Raw genomic sequence first — 17038 nt, 5'->3', positions numbered from 1 at the left:
TTTCTAAATAAATGCTTCCATCATTTAATACATCTAATAGATATTTAAGAGTTTGATAGAGATATGAAACGGATGACATTTTGATCATGGCTATTTAAAGCCTGCCCCTCTCCCTTTGCTTTCCCATTCACTTCTCTCCTTAACATTTTGAACAAGGAAAGGTAGCAAATTGTGCAAATGACAAGTCAATAAGAAGCCTGGAAGTTGGCCGTTCCTTTAGGTACCCTTCTTCTTCTTCTTGAATTCTCCCCCTTTATTGACCTTCTACATTGTCTTCTGAATTCTTCCTCTGCTGTTTGCTCCATAGCTAGACGATCAAGAATTTTGTGCTGGATGATGGTGCACTTGTTGGAATCAAGCAATAGCTGCTGCGATGTGGAATGAGACAGTCTTCCCTTCTATCTCTCCTCCTCCTCCTCCTCCTCCTGGCCACAGCTTTGGTAATGGATCATCAATGCCACTAGATCTGGTAATTTATAAGTTTATTAATTAATCTCCAATTTGCAGGCAACAGAGAAGCATGGCTGCAGAGTACTTCCAATAACGCCTCCATGGAACTTGAGAGACTGGTGTAAGTTGTTGCCTGCTGTCGCTGTAGTTACGTAGAAGATCGCTAATTTGACTCTATTTAGAAATGAATTAATGCGCGCATGCTTTCGATGAACAGAGACTGTGGCAAGTTCTTCAATGGTCTCCAGGATAACTACGCCGGCGAGTTCTCGTTCCATCGGCATGTTTTCTCGCCAAGTACTCTCGAGTCGAACTCAAGGATTTTTCCAGGTAATTAAGAAATTAATTACTCTCTTTATTCAATACAAAAACATGTACAAATGAAATATATTTATTAATTCTCTGGAGCAGGAAGAAATTGTTATATATATGGAGATGAAGTGAAGGAAACAGCCGGCTGCTCGGTGTGCAGTTTTACCTAGTTTTCATTCCTTTTCTTTAATTTGTTTAAAAAAACAAAGAAAGAAAACAAATCCTAGTAAGTGTTTTTTTTTTAAAACAAAAAAATTACTTTGTCAGGATATGGTAGATATTAGAGATCCACGTCAATCCAAGAGGCTGAAGACTTCGGATTCGAAGCAGCAAAAAACAACAATGATTCCAGGGATAATGCCTCTTTCAAAAGTAGGAAATTAAAATGCAGTTTCAGATATAAAACTTATATAATAAAATGTTACATTGAACTTTACAAGTACTATACCATATTCACATAGGTTCCTGTGAGGAGAAGCCAGAAGCTAGGGGATAAAATAACAGCTCTTCAGCAGCTCGTTTCTCCCTTTGGAAAGGTACCAAACAATACGATCAAACTAAATGTAAAATGTAAATTAATTAGCCTTGTAAGATGCATGATTGGATGCAGACGGATACAGCATCAGTACTTCATGAGGCAGCTCTTTCCATCAAGTTTCTGCATGACCAAATCGAAGTACGCATTCATTCACCTATACAATTTAAGCTTTTACTTGATTTGACTGATCGTATGATATTGCACAGATGCTGACTACTCCATGCACTGGGATCGGATCGTCTCACTGCAGCCATCACCAGGTACAATTGCTTTGATCATGAACTGAAAACTTGCAAGTGTTGCCATTTTTAATTTCTCAATTACAGGGACATGGAGAAAGCAGCAGTAGCAGTGCTGGAGGCTTGCGTGAAAGAGGCCTTTGTCTTGTTCCCATCTACACCATCCTCGGCTTAAATTTGATGAAGAAAGAACCTACTGATGATATGTCACTATAATTAATTGACTCTCGTCGATCGACTGCTCATTGCACCACCATTTATTAGTTATCTGTAGCTGCTGGAGTGCTTAGTTATAATCTTCTAGGTGAAGAATAGCTACATATTAATTAACATCCACTGAAAGTTGTTACTCTTAGTCTAATGATATGGTAAGTTTAAGTAATCATGTAGTTCATAAATATGGTACCTGAGATATTATTATAGTATGTGGGCTATGTTGTGGTATGACCATTTCTTCTCCTTCTTCTTAATTTGTTGCTGCATGCCAGGGAGTACAGGTGGAATGGTTTTAGTTCATCTGATCATTTTCAAGGGTGTGTGACTTCCTATCTGTTAATTAATATTGTATAGAGGTAATGATATCTTTTGTAAGTAGTAGTTAGCGCCGGCTAGTTGATGACATGTGATGTTTTATGCATGCGTGATCTTGGTGAAGCTGACTTTGACTCATAAATTAATTAGACTTGAAGTTGTTTGAGTTGATCTTTGCACATTTTGATTGATAATATATAACAAGTTTATTTTCCATCTCCATCACCATCACCTAAATATGTAAAATGTTAGTTTCCTTGGCAAATCCATGTTTCAATGCATACCACCTTAACTAATTTGATTTGTCATTATAGAAAGAGAAAAAATATTTAGTGAATGCTAAGATTTGGACTATTTCATTCAAGGGATAAGCTAAAAAAATGAACTGTGAGCAAAAAAATTAAGTTAAAGAATAAATTCTTTATTTCTTGTTTCCTTTAATAAATAGTGAGGAAATATAGATGTTTAGATATCGGCGTTCATTTTTTTTTTAAGTAAAAATGTTTTCCTATATGGTGATATGATTAAGATAAAGTTTAGAATCTATGGAGAGTAGTTAGAAATATGTTTTCCTTTATGTTTTGTTAATAAATTTATCACTCGTATGGAGAGTAGTTTGAAATTAGTCTTGTAGAAGAATTAAATTTCTTATCAGCACTTCAAATCAAATAAAATTAGGAGGCAATCCATGACCATCAAGCAAAATATCCATGTAACTTTTTAAGAAGTTTGATATTGAAAGTGCTAAGGAGTTGTCTACCCCTATGGCAACAAGTGTTAAGATTGATCATGATTCAAAAGTGAATTCTGAGCTAAGTGAAAATCTTAAAAGGAGTGAATCTTAGATAGTATGAGAAATCTTGGAAAAATAAACTTTTAAGTAAGAAGTAAGTAAGCCTAATAGGTCAGGTAGACTGAGACTAGTAGCTTGTTTGTATTGCATGTTGTGATTTCTAAAGGTGGAAGCAAGATTGGACGGACAAACTAGACTTGAGCAACCGGACACAGCCAGTTCAGTTAACCAGATCAATCCGGAGAATTGGACATGGATTCGGGTCCTATTCGGGCTGCCAAAAGTTTTCGATCGACTGTAAAAAGTCTCGATCGACCGTAAAACACAAATAACTTCGACGTTAGAAGATGTGGTGTCCAAATGAAGTTTGACCAAGGTTTGATTGATCGGAAATGGTTTTTAGGTCGACCGGAAGTGATAGATCGAGCTCTATAAAAGGGAGGTCGAGGAACTCTTTTAGATCATCAATCTACTCTCAATCCTATTGTTCTATGCTCAAAAGTGCTCTCAAAAGTCTGCTCATACGACCGAGGAAGTGCTAGAAAGAGTACTCGAAATTCAGGACTTCAAGATCGGATTGCCATGTTGATTTTGGTGGTACAAAAAGCATCAGACAATCGAACTTAAGTTTTGATTATGGCAAAGAATTCAAAGTTAAGATTTTTTTTGTCTAACAAGGTTGACTGAGTTTGCAAGAAAGTCCTAAGTGATCTTAGGTAAAAGAAAGTTCTAGTTGATACTAGATAGGTGGAAAGTGTAAGACCGATAGGTTCGATAGAGGGGGGGTGAATATCGATTCGAAAATATAGAGTATTAGCGCAGCGGAAAAGTAAAGTAGACACAGTTGTTTTTTACTTCGTTCGGAGCCTGTGACGACTCCTACTCGAAGGCCCGTGGTCCTTGACCACTTTCGTTGGGCAATCACTAGCAATTCGATAATAATTACAAAATGAATACAGGAAATGCTTAATGAAACAAAGTAATACCGACAAGAAAATTAACCAAAAACGAAGAAGCACTTTGTCGGAGCTTTGTTAGCGTCGCAGGAACGTAGAGCAGCGGGACCAGCAGTCGAAAGTTCTCAGTCGATGATTGATTCTGAAGCTTCTGCCTGAGGCTGGATCCCTTCCGGGCGCCTGGAATGTGACGTAGCTGCACAAACCATGATGCTCCACGTGGCGACGACTCGGCTGGATGAAATTTGCCTTCCGGGCGCCCGGATCCCTTCCGGGCGCCCGGACCTCCGGGCGCCCGGATCCCCTCCGGGCGCCCGGACCCCTCTTCTCCGGAAAGTCCTTCTCCTGCAAGAAAAGGTTAGTCCGAGGCAAATGTACCCTGCAGCAAAGAATGTTAGCACAGTTTTATAGATGAGCAAAGTATGACTTAGATTCCGTCTTTCCGAGACCGGAATCTAGTCACGATCTCGACTTAGATATCCGAAATGGATCTAAGCCGGATCGACGCCTAATGTTCCCTACCCGGGAACGCGTCCTCGCAGTCACTCCCCTCCAGTGACTTACCTCACTTACCTGCCAGACGTCCGGTCAGCCCGTCGACCCGTCTGGACTTCTCGCCAAGCGTCCGGTCAGCCCGTCGACCCGCTTGGACTTCTCGCCAGCTATCCGGTCAGCCCGTCGACCTAGCTGGACTTCTCGCCAGCTATCCGGTCAGCCCGTCGACCTAGCTGGACTTCTCGCCAAGCGTCCGGTCAGCCCGTCGACCCGCTTGGACTTCTCGCCAGCTATCCGGTCAGCCCGTCGACCTAGCTGGACTTTTCCTGCACACTTGATAAAAGTCTCAGACAACAACAAACCTAACTTAACCTGATTTGTCATTCATCAAAACCTGAGTTAGACCGTTAGTGCTAACCGCACCAACAATCTCCCCCTTTTTGATGGAATGACAACCTGGTTAAGTTAGTGAAAAAAATATGCAAGAATCAAGCATGATTTTTAAGGTTTAAGTTAGTTTTTAAGTTTGCATTAAGTTGCTCTAACTTAACCAACCTAACCCTCCCCCTTTGGCATACATCAAAAACCGAGGGTAAACAAACATAGTGAGAATTACTGAAAACAATAAGACTTTGAAAAATAACTGAGTTTTTAAATCCAAGAAAAGATCAGATTAACTTTGAAATGCTACTTAAACATAAGTTTTCAAAACCGAAATTCCAAAACTAAGTTTGAAAGGTCTATTTTTCAAAACTAATTGAAATTTATTTTTCAACACTAGGTGTTTAAGATTCAATTTTCAAAATCAAGGAAACTAATATTGAGAAAGCTCAATTTATCTTTCAAATTAAGTAAGATTAAGTTTAAATCTTTACTTTTAGTTTTCAAGGGTGTATTAAAATATGTTTTTCAAAATCAAATTTTTCAAAGTTAAAAAATATTAGATTCAAAATCATGGTTTAAAATACTTGAAAGGTTAAACAAATTTTGTGAGTTTAAAATTTTCACAATTTTAAACAGATTATTAAACTTTGATTTTCAAAATTAAGTTTAAAACTTAATTTGTAAAACTAAATAGTTATATTTCTCCCCCTGAATTTGATACCTATCTTCAACCAGCTGTCTAACCAATTAGGTACTAACTAACTATCAGAAGACAGTAGTTTTCACTAGGTTAGTCAGATTAAGTTAATTGTAATCAGTCAGTGTTTGACTTGACTGATGAACTTTTAATCTGATTAATATTTGATTTGTATTTAACGTCCAGACTTATACTGATGCACTGAAATAAGCATCTTAAGTCCAGACAGATGGTCTATGCATCTCACCCCTTTCTATGTTTGTCAAACACAAGCAAGGTAATCCTAGGGTGTTGGTGAGATGCTCAAGAACTCAACCTATGGGTACATGCTTTCTAAGGATGTAAACCTAGTCTAAGGCCAAAACTGTTTTTGAAAGTCTAAAAAATGGAGATTTTGAAAGCACACAAGTTTAGCCTATAAGTTGATAAAATCATTTTTTGAAAGGATTTTTGAAATTTCCTAGTCTATTGAGCACATCCCTAATTGTCGTCGTAAGTTGCTAAATTCACTTTCAAGGAGTGGTTTTGTAAAAATGTCAGCTAAATTTGATTTAGACTCAATGTACTTGAGTTCAATATCACCTTTAGTAACATGATCCCTGATGAAGTGATGTCTAACTTCAATATGTTTGGTTCTTGAATGATGCACAGGATTCTTGGTTAAGTTAATCGAACTTATATTATCAATTAATACTTTTACATTTGTGATATTTAAGTTGAAATCTTTTAGAGTATGCATCATCCATAATATTTGTGCAACACACTCGCCTATAGCTATGTATTCTGACTCAGTTGTAGATAGTGCAACACAGTGTTGCTTTCTACTAAACCAGCTGACAAGGGATGGACCAAGTAGTTGGCATCCACCACTTGTGCTTTTGCGGTCTAATTTGCATCCAGCATAATCTGAATCAGAATATCCTATTAATTCAAAGTTGTTGGTCCTAGGATACCAAATACCTACATTTGTGGTTCCCTTTAGGTATCTAAAGATTCTTTTGACTTGAGTCAAATGAGATTCTTTAGCACAGGTTTGGTATCGAGCACACATACTAACCGCAAATAAAATGTCAGGTCCGGTTGCAGTTAAGTAAAGTAGACTACCTATCGCGCTCCGATAATGTTTTAAGTCTACTGATTTTCCATTAGGATCCTCATCTAGGATTGTGTTTACTACCATAGGTGTTTTTATTTCTTTAGTATTTTCCATTCCAAATTTTCTAAGTAAGTCCTTAGTATATTTTTGTTGATAAATATAATTTCCTTCATTTGTTTGTTTGACTTGTAACCCTAGAAAATAAGTTAATTTTCCTACCAGACTCATTTCAAATTCGTGTTCCATTAGGTTTGTAAATTCGTCTAAAAATTCTGAATTGGTTGAACCAAAGATGATATCATCTACATAAATTTGAGCTATAAAAATATCTTCTTTTATTGATTTCACAAATAGTGTTGGGTCAATTTGACCTTGATTGAACCCTTTAGAAGTTAAGTAAGAGGTTAGTCTTTCATACCATGCCCTAGGTGCCTGTTTAAGTCCGTATAATGCCTTTTTTAATTTGTAGACATAATCAGGGTGTTCTAGGCTTTCATAACCTGGCGGCTGACCTACATATACTTCTTCTTTTATCAATCCATTAAGAAAGGCAGACTTGACATCCATTTGGTATAGTTTGAATCCTTTATGGGCTGCATAGCTTAGTAACATTCTAATGGACTCTAGTCTAGCTACCGGGGCATAAGTTTCATCGTAGTCAAGACCTTCAACTTGACTGAACCCTTTGGCAACTAACCTGGCCTTATTCCTAGTAATTTCTCCAGTTTCACTTGGCCAAATGCACCAGATCGAAGCCATATCTTTCTAGACATGCGATGCCCAAGCTTCCCTAACGTACTATCATCCAAAAACTTCACCAGTACCATGAGTCAAGTTAACCTCGGTCTCTTTTTAACTAATCCTGATTACCCTGTCGGGTTAGTTTGTTTTGGGTTATCCTGTCGGTATGTTAGTTTTGGAGGTGCCAGCTATTCTGGAGCCTCCCCCTGAATTATTGGCCATTAATTTAGATTTTGGGTTTGTGTCGATTCTTTTTATAGTTATAATCAACTTGGTGATAGTCTAAATTTTGTTGAGTTTTGAATTTTGATTTTAAGTTAAATTTATTTTTTAGTTTTTGATCTGATTTATTCAAGTTTATATAATGTATTTTATCTTTAGGTATATAGAATTGATTAAGTCCTACTTGCGTGGTTAAGCACGCTTTCGGGACCCAAGCTTGTTTAGTTGCTTTGTGTTGGGTTAATAATGATTTAAAGGTTTTGTTTGATTTTGACTTATATCCAAGCCCGGTTTTATTATAGCATGCCTTTTGGTTATTTAGAATTAAATCTAAATTTTTAGATCTTGTTGTGAATTTTTCCAACAATTCTTTTAACTTATTAATTTCACTTTTTAATGATAAATTCTCCTCCTCAAGTGTTCGGTCTTGAGTTGAATTCAAATTTTTTAATTGTTCCTCGAGATTTTGATTTTCCTCAAGAAGCGATTTATTTTCATTTTCCAATTTAACTAATTTTTTATTTAAACACGAGATAATTCTAAAGAATTTATGATTTAAGTTTCGGTATACCTCTTCGGAACCTTCGGAAACGAGTGCGGACTCGTGGCTCGATTCGGGTTCGGACCCGTCTTCCGATTCCTCTGTTCAGCTTCGCGAGCCATCAGCGCGAGGTGACTTTGGTGCTTTTGCCTTTCTCCCTCCGATTCGTCTGAGGAGGAATCGTCCCATGTTGCTTTGAGGGCTTTCTTCTTTGTTGACTTTGTTTTGTCAAGTTTCAATCTTGGGCATTCGTTCTTGTAGTGCCCCTTTTTGTTACATCCAAAACATGTGACATTTCTTGAGTCGGCTGGCGAACTGATCTTCTGAAGATCCTGTTTGCTGAAGTTTCTCTTTTTCCTGGTGAACATTTTCCTTACCAGGTTCACCAGGTGTTCTTCGTCTTCAGAGTCTTGATCGGAGTCTTCTTCAGATTCGGGTTTGTTTTTCTTTTCTTTAGAGGAACCTGCAATTAAAGCTACACCTTTCTCGACCCCGGCGTTAGTTTGCTCATGAAGTTCTAATTCACAAAAGAGTTCATCCAATTTTAATTTAGATAAATTTTTTGAAATTTTGTAGGCATCTACAATTGATGCCCACAAATTATTTCGTGGAAAAGCATTTAACGCATACCTTATTAAGTCTCGGTTCTCCATTTGGTGTCCTATCGCGTGGAGACCGTTGAGGATATCTTTGATCCTCGCGTGGAGCTGACTTGCCGTTTCTCCTTCCTGCATTTTTATATTAAAAATTTTATTTAACAGCAAATCTCTTTTTGTTACCTTCGCGTCGCTTGTTCCTTCGTGCAGCTCGATCAGTTTATCCCAGAGCTCCTTAGCGTTTTCATGCGGTCCGACCCGGTTCAGTTCTTCTCGTGTTAGTCCGCAGTGTAGAGTGTTGATGGCTTTGTTTTCAATTGATGCCTTTTTCTTTAAATCATTTGTCCATTCTTCAGGGTCTATTATTTTCCCGGAGTTGTCTATTGGAATTTTATAAGCCTTTGTGACGCTCATCCATTGGTCGTAGTCTGTCTTCATGTAGACCTCCATTCTTCTCTTCCAGTACGAAAAATCATCCCCGTTGAATAGGGGAGGACGAACTGTGCTGAAGCCTTCTTGTTGAGACATCTTATCCTGCACACACTAAATTAACTAGAAAAAATTCCAAGACTTCGTCTTGGATTAGTAGTGCGGGAAAAAATAGAAACTCTAAGTGTAACGAAAAAAATCTTCCAAAACGATAATAATATCAGTTTGGAGTTAGAAAATATTTCACCCCCTGTCTGATTGGTGGTTGCACCAAATCAGAACGATACCTGCTCTGATACCACTTGTAAGACCGATAGGTTCGATAGAGGGGGGGGTGAATATCGATTCGAAAATATAGAGTATTAGCGCAGCGGAAAAGTAAAGTAGACACAGTTGTTTTTTACTTCGTTCGGAGCCTGTGACGACTCCTACTCGAAGGCCCGTGGTCCTTGACCACTTTCGTTGGGCAATCACTAGCAATTCGATAATAATTACAAAATGAATACAGGAAATGCTTAATGAAACAAAGTAATACCGACAAGAAAATTAACCAAAAACGAAGAAGCACTTTGTCGGAGCTTTGTTAGCGTCGCAGGAACGTAGAGCAGCGGGACCAGCAGTCGAAAGTTCTCAGTCGATGATTGATTCTGAAGCTTCTGCCTGAGGCTTCTTTTATATGCTGTCCCGGGCGCCTGGATCCCTTCCGGGCGCCTGGAATGTGACGTAGCTGCACAAACCATGATGCTCCACGTGGCGACGACTCGGCTGGATGAAATTTGCCTTCCGGGCGCCCGGACCTCCGGGAGTCCTTCCTGCAAGAAAAGGTTAGTCCGAGGCAAATGTACCCTGCAGCAAAAGAATGTTAGCACAGTTTTATAGATGAGAAAAAGTATGACTTAGATTCCGTCTTTCCGAGACCGGAATCTAGTCACGATCTCGACTTAGATATCCGAAATGGATCTAAGCCGGATCGACGCCTAATGTCCCCTTCCCGGGAACGCGTCCTCACAGTCACTCCCCTCCAGTGACTTACCTCACTTACCTGCCAGACGTCCGGTCAGCCCGTCGACCCGTCTGGACTTCTCGCCAAGCGTCCGGTCAGCCCGTCGACCCGCTTGGACTTCTCGCCAGCTATCCGGTCAGCCCGTCGACCTAGCTGGACTTCTCGCCAGCTATCCGGTCAGCCCGTCGACCTAGCTGGACTTCTCGCCAAGCGTCCGGTCAGCCCGTCGACCCGCTTGGACTTCTCGCCAGCTATCCGGTCAGCCCGTCGACCTAGCTGGACTTTTCCTGTACACTTGATAAAAGTCTCAGACAACAACAAACCTAACTTAACCTGATTTGTCATTCATCAAAACCTGAGTTAGACCGTTAGTGCTAACCGCACCAACAGAAAGTCCTAACTGAAGTTAGGCAAGTGGAAAGTCCTTGCTGCGGTTAGGTAACGAAGTCCTGGTCCGAGGAACTGGGTGAAGTCTTGGCGGGTCGAGGACTTTGGGAGAAATGCTAAAGTCGAGGTCTCTAGGTGAAAATCTTGGGGGTCACTGACACTAGGTGGAAGACTGGACGGGTCATGGATTGAACATTCAGCATGAAGTCCTGAAGTCTCGGACATTGAGGAAAAATCTAGACAATCTGGAGAACCAGTCTAACAAAAGGTAATTTCTCCCAAGAGGAGTAGGTGAGGGCGCACTCTCTATTGAGAGAACAGTAGACATCAGTTCGACGTAAGCTTTCCAAGAAATTCCAAAGTCAGAATCGGGTAGTCTGGAGATGGTCAAGTAATTTTATTTATAATATTTTATTATGTTAACTTTGTCTTGTAGTGTATTCTTTGTATTTTGGACTAGCATGGCTTGTAGAGAGTGAAAAACACATTTCAAACTTGGATGAACAGTATTCAAGGCACCTTTGGGGCGATTAGAGGCGTCTCAGGTGGCTTGGCTGAAGGCCCGTGCGGAGAGGCGCAAAGGCACCTTCCATGCCCCTTAAGGCGCCTTCTATGCCCCTTAAGATGCCTTAGAGACTGGATGGAAGGCGCCTTCCATGAGCTTTAAGGCGCTTTCAAAGGGATAAATTTCACAAATTACGGAAGTTATCATCTCCGATGCTACGAGAATAAGTTGCACCATTGGAGGCACCTTCAATGGGGTTGAAGGCGCCTTCAGCAGTCAATAAAAGGAGATCACGAGCAGGTGTCTGAACACAACTTGAATTTGAGATTCTTCTCCTGCGCAGTGCTCCAAAGATGATCCGACGAAGCCGTAACGTTGCTCCGATGACCAAAAGCTCTACTTTCAAAATTCTAAGTTGTCATTATAATTTCAATTATTGTAATTAATTATTGCACTTGTAATTCTCCGGATTGATAGTGAATTGCCTAGAGTAAACACTCAACAAGTGTGGGTCTTGGAGTAGGAGTCTTCACAGACTTCGAACCAAGTAAAAACAAACTGTCTTAGCGATTGTTTTTACTTAACTTATATTCCACTATGTTTTACTCAATTATTTTTAAACGAACGTGAAAGCCACAAGTGTTATTCACTCCCCACTCCCCCCCCCCCCCGCTCTCTAGCATGTCTCGATCCTTCAGATTTTGCATTCTTTATTTATGATTTCATTTTAATATCTATTTTGTGTTTGTACTTGAATTTTATAAGAGATTTCTCTATTTCCAAAAGGTTTTCGGAAATGAAAAAAAATAGTGGATGACGTTTCGTACACAAGTCTTGGAGTAGCACCCTGGGGTGTGAACCAAATAAATCCTCTGTTCTTGTCTAGTTTTTTTTTTATCATCCACTGTGATACCCAAGGAAAACATTTTTTTATAGGATACTATGATTTTGATTATGCATGTCATAGATTGGATCAAAAGAGCAGTGAAGGATGTTAATATTTTGAGTCCTCTCTAGTAAATTAGAGTAGTAGAAAGTAATATTACATTATTTTATCCTCAAACACGACTGAATATCTTGGCCATGGGTGAGTATTTGGATCAACTACGTTTGATGATGCATATTTTAGTGGATTATAAGCTCCCTCTGGATGGTTTAGTGACTAATGTATGAGGTGTTGCTATAATGAGATCTGAGGTTCGAATCTCGATAAAATCAAGGTAGATGTCTCCCCTATGTGTTAGTCACTATTCCAAAGGCTAGTAGCCATCCGTGATTTACCTTCTCCGTATTGGCCCTGGGACGGGTTGACGAGGGCACTGAGGGCGAACATATTTACTTTTTTTTTGCCATAATATTTTAGTGGATTATATACTTAATTATAAAATACTCAAGTCCTTTGTCATAACGTAAGAACCATAACTTGAAAAAGAGCTCATTGTGTCACTTAAGAACAAACTGCATTGAAATGAAATATCATTTAGTTTGAAAAAAATAATAAATCATGTAACATCAAATCTGGAGTGATCAACCCAGCTCCACATAAGTTTTACACTAGCTGTTAAGGTAAATCAGGATATGCTAGTGTCCTAGAAGTCCAACATCTCATGGTTGCACATCTTATTTGGAGAAAAAATTCCTATAAATGCCTCATAGATAGGGATCAAATCGTGAGTATTTAGATAACAACTTAACACCCTTCTATTGCACCATAGCCCCGAGGGCAATATCATTTAGTTTGAGACTATATGGCAAGTGGAGATCTAATACTTGACTATGTGGGATTAAAATCAAATCATACCTACATATTCATCAAACCTCTACCTAAGTTGAGTTTATCACATTTAGAAGAGAGTTTGAGATATTCTTTATTGACTAGACTTGTGGGTATAGATATGCATGATGACATAAAGTTGAGATATGTTTTATTACATCTCGCAAAGAAGCATAGGAAATCTTGCTTTTTTATTGTCACCTAGACACTAAATGAGATATTAGGAAAATGTATTTGGTCCATAATATTTATTAAGATGCATTAGTCATGCCAGACAAGATAGTAATTATCATGTAGACTATCCTCAATTAGAAGTATGAGGTTTCTATTGGTGATATTTTTTAGCCATCAAGATTAAGCATCCTAAGAGTGCTTCCATGTGCATTAACTAACATACTGACCAGGGCATCAGAAACAATAACACAACCACTTAAATTGACTTCCACAATACCTACCTCAAAACTCTGGATTAGTGGAATATGTGAAGCATCTATGACTCAAGCTTGACGACCAAAGTTGACTTTCTATAACCTGGGGCAGATTTTCCCAACCATTTGTAAGCTAGCACTCGTGACACCAGGACAATTTCGAATGGTCAAGGACTCAAGTGTCTTGCATGATAGTAGTTGGGCTGGATCAAAATCTATATCTATGATACCAAGCATCTCATTGGAGATAGTGACTTCAACTCTCGGTTGCATGTAAGAGCAACCAAGGACACCCATAAGGGTTAACTGGAGGCATTCCTGAATATGAAAATTCTTAAGTGCCCTTGCCTTTTCAATAAAAGAAACTAAATCAACATCAGATAGGTCACAAGATTTGCGGACAAAGATCTGCTTCAAAAAGGTGAACCTTTTGCAAAAGCATGCAAGCCTACCTCGTAAGTCCATTGAAATGGTTGATGGTGATTGATCTCAACTTCTGTAACCCCACAAAATCCCTTCTCCCCCACATTCTTCAAGCTAGTTAGAGACAGATCTATTAGTCTTCTCATATTGGCCAATCATGCTGACATCAGCCCTAGTAGCTAGAGCCTATGTGAACTCCTTTGTATCAGTAGGTTGAAAAATAACATGTTTAAATTTTTCTTCATCTTCAAGAGACTTTTTCTCTGCACTGTCCTCTGATATGACAATGGTGTCTCCATCGAGAGAATTCTCAGTGTCTAAAATCTACAACACGTCATCATCAACTTCATCCACTTCATAATCATCATCATAAACTGGATCAAATCATTAGTCATCTCGATCTCGTCTCCCTCGTCTTCCTCAATCAATAAATTATTGCCATATGGTGACTGCTGGATAGAATGCGAATCTTGAATGTAAGTTGGCCAATGATTTTGATCACCCCTAATCATTGGCTTTCAATTCTGTGACTTTTCACCAACTAGGGCACGCGTTGGAAACTTGCATCCTACATCAATGTATGAAATCACTAAATTAGATAGAGATTGAGTGTATCCAAAGGAAAGAAAGTGACCATTCATCTTCACATAATCAGTGATCTTCATTTTGCTTTGTATATCTCATGAGCGTCACAACTGCTGCCACCACGTTGATGTTAGGCCCTTGAGTTTGATACCAACCAATTTCACTTTCATACGATCAAATACTTCCTCATAATAAAAATTCTCTCCACTTCGTTAATCAAATCAATAAAATTCTCTGTCTATGATGTACCAAAAAACTCGGGAAGATCAACTGGAAATATGATTTCTCCATATCGTTCCTCGCAACCACGACATTCCTGAAACTAAGCACGTTTGTGATATGGGATTTTGAAAGTGAAACCAAAATTAGGATGAGAAAACTTTTGACCTTTAAGATCTCAGGCACTATGATTATAATGTGAGGCTTCCTTAGTCGGAACTTGTCTGTCATGACCTCAACCACGTATCTCATCATTTTCAAGATCATATGTTCATAGATGCTGGGATAACTCCATGACTTGTCTCTGTAGATCAAGTATCTCGTCTTGGATGTTACAATCATAGTGCCAAGCTTCCTCAGTCGGAACCTAATTGTCATGGCCACAATCACGACCACTACCACCATTCATGGAATCTATGAGCTCTATTACCAATACTTGCCCCGGGACAGGGTTGAGTTGGCTAGTGCGACGTAAAGTTGCTACCGTATGGCAAGGGTTTGAATCTCGACCAAGCTGAGAAAAAAAAACCCTCCCTACACTGGTCAACTACAGCTTCCCGATTCACCTTCTCACAGATGGTCATGGGATCGACCATGTGGAGCCGCTGGGGTGGCAGATTTCATATTTTGATACCATTGGAGCTCTAATACCAACTAACGGCAGACATGATAGCGATAATCCTGCGAGCTATGAATTTGTAGATTCGATCATGAATACTGAAAGTAATATTCTACAATATGTTGATTCGAAGAGAAATTCTAGGAAATAGGAAAATAAACGATATTGTTGAAAATATTATTAATCCCAAAACTCTTTTTACATCAACCCAAATATTTATTTATATAGACTCCAAATCTAAGTCATAAAGAAAGAAAAAAAATCTTAACATATAGATCATAATTTTTAATTTGTAAATAAAGGAAAGAAATCCTAATTCTTAATATACTTCAAATCCTAAAATTCTTAAAATGACTCAAAATCTAAAAATATAGTTTTATATGTTTCCAACTTTTTGGTACTTGAAAAATAAAAGGTATTTATATATAAAAAACTATTTTTCATGATAAATTATTATAAAATAAGTGTGTTGAAATTTCATGAATTTTATACATTTGTAGAATTTCTGTCATATTTCTAAATTTCAGCTGATAAAATTTTATTATTTAGTTATGAATCGATTGATTAAGAAATACTAGTCAACTTTAATTGACATGCTCTCTGTCGACTAATAGGTTTTACCAATCTATTGATTGACACGATGTTGTAGTACAACAACAACAACCTATCTTTGGTTGAAATATTTTTCCTTGGTTATTTTTCACTTCCAATATTATGCTTGATGTGTTCCTCTCGTCTATAACCCTTTAAAATGCTTGGACAAGTATACAAGAGGGAGTTTGTTGGTAAAAGCCAAAGGGAATCTTAAGAATAGAAAAACCAAAGATTAAAGAGAGGTTAAAGTTCAAGATTAAACTCATGATTTCATGAGACCTAAATAGGAATTTAATTATTGGTACAATAATTAAGGGAGAAGCCCTTGGTTAAAAGAAGAAGTATACTTTAAGGGGGAGATTTTCTTAAATATACATGAAGAACTCAAGATTGGAGAATGTTTTTATAAGGAAGAGAGACATCCTATATGATGCGGTGATAAAGGGGGACTCACTAAGTGCGGATCAAAGGACAGAGATAGCAACTGACATGAAGGTCAAGTCAAGGTAGTCAACACTAAGACGTCAAAGGGTTCACCTATGGTAGCCGAATGAAGGTCGACTACAATGGCCTATCGGTGCGGGCAGAGTCTAATCGACAAGAGGCTTGTCCGAGCCGACCCCCGTTCAGCTCAGAACAATAGGGCAAAATCGCGAGAAGCTCACCGCAGATCAGCAGAATGCTAAGGTCACTGAAGCGCTTGTCCGGGCGGAAGAAGTTAAGCTATGATATCCGATCATCGCAAGGAAGAACATCCGAGGTAGATCAAGCGGAGGAGTCCTACCAGAGCGGCTACCTCGCTCGACAGAACAACGGGATCACTATCGTATCTCTCAATATCCTTCTGGGAAATAGTACGACGGAAGCTTCTACTGTATTATCAGAGATATGCATGCCCTATTAAGATATGGTGTCAGAGGTACTTTCCCGACATGTCCTTTCATAGGATAAATTAGAGAACGTGTCCATGTCTCGAGAGAAATGCGCATGTCGCAACTAAGGCACTATATAAAGGGGGTCCATACACCAACAGAGGTACGCGTTATTCACTATTCATGCATGTGTCTACTGTTACACCATCTTTTTCCTCTTTTCGGTAACTGACTTGAGCGTCGGAAGGCCAACTTCGGGGACCCATTTCCTGGCTCAGCATTGACATTTCTTGTGTTGCAGAGCGGAGCGGAGGCTACATCCAGTCAACGCGGCAGCGACATCCTCAACTTGCCATCTTCACGATTTTCAAACAGGATCATATTGGCGACATCTGTGGGAACATAACCTGCATCTGAAACGTGAAGATGGAGGACGTTGGGCGACTCACCATGGTGACGTTAACAAAGGAGGAGCTGGATATGCTGATACAAGCCTAAGCAGCAAAAATAGTGGAGCAACAACAGCAACAGACGTTGGCTGATCGCAAGGTATAGGAGCCCGCGATCTCAACAACGGGTCATCAAGCCAAATATAGAGACCAAGCAGAG

At 39.0% G+C, this 17038-nt stretch overlaps 1 long non-coding RNA gene across 1 annotated transcript; it reads left to right on the top strand.

The window, feature by feature from the left end:
• The first annotated feature begins 1036 nt into the window (after window positions 1-1036).
• LOC122000588 lies at window positions 1037-1432 on the top strand. Its single transcript, XR_006117181.1, has 3 exons — window positions 1037-1134; window positions 1224-1298; window positions 1373-1432. It is a non-coding gene; the product is annotated as an uncharacterized LOC122000588 (long non-coding RNA).
• Window positions 1433-17038: the final 15606 nt, after the last annotated feature.

The sequence above is a fragment of the Zingiber officinale genome, chromosome 7A (genome assembly GCF_018446385.1).
Source record: "Zingiber officinale cultivar Zhangliang chromosome 7A, Zo_v1.1, whole genome shotgun sequence".
NCBI lineage: Eukaryota > Viridiplantae > Streptophyta > Magnoliopsida > Zingiberales > Zingiberaceae > Zingiber > Zingiber officinale.
The sequence above is the reverse complement of the archived record's forward strand: the minus strand, read 5'-3'. Positions and strand labels throughout refer to the sequence as shown.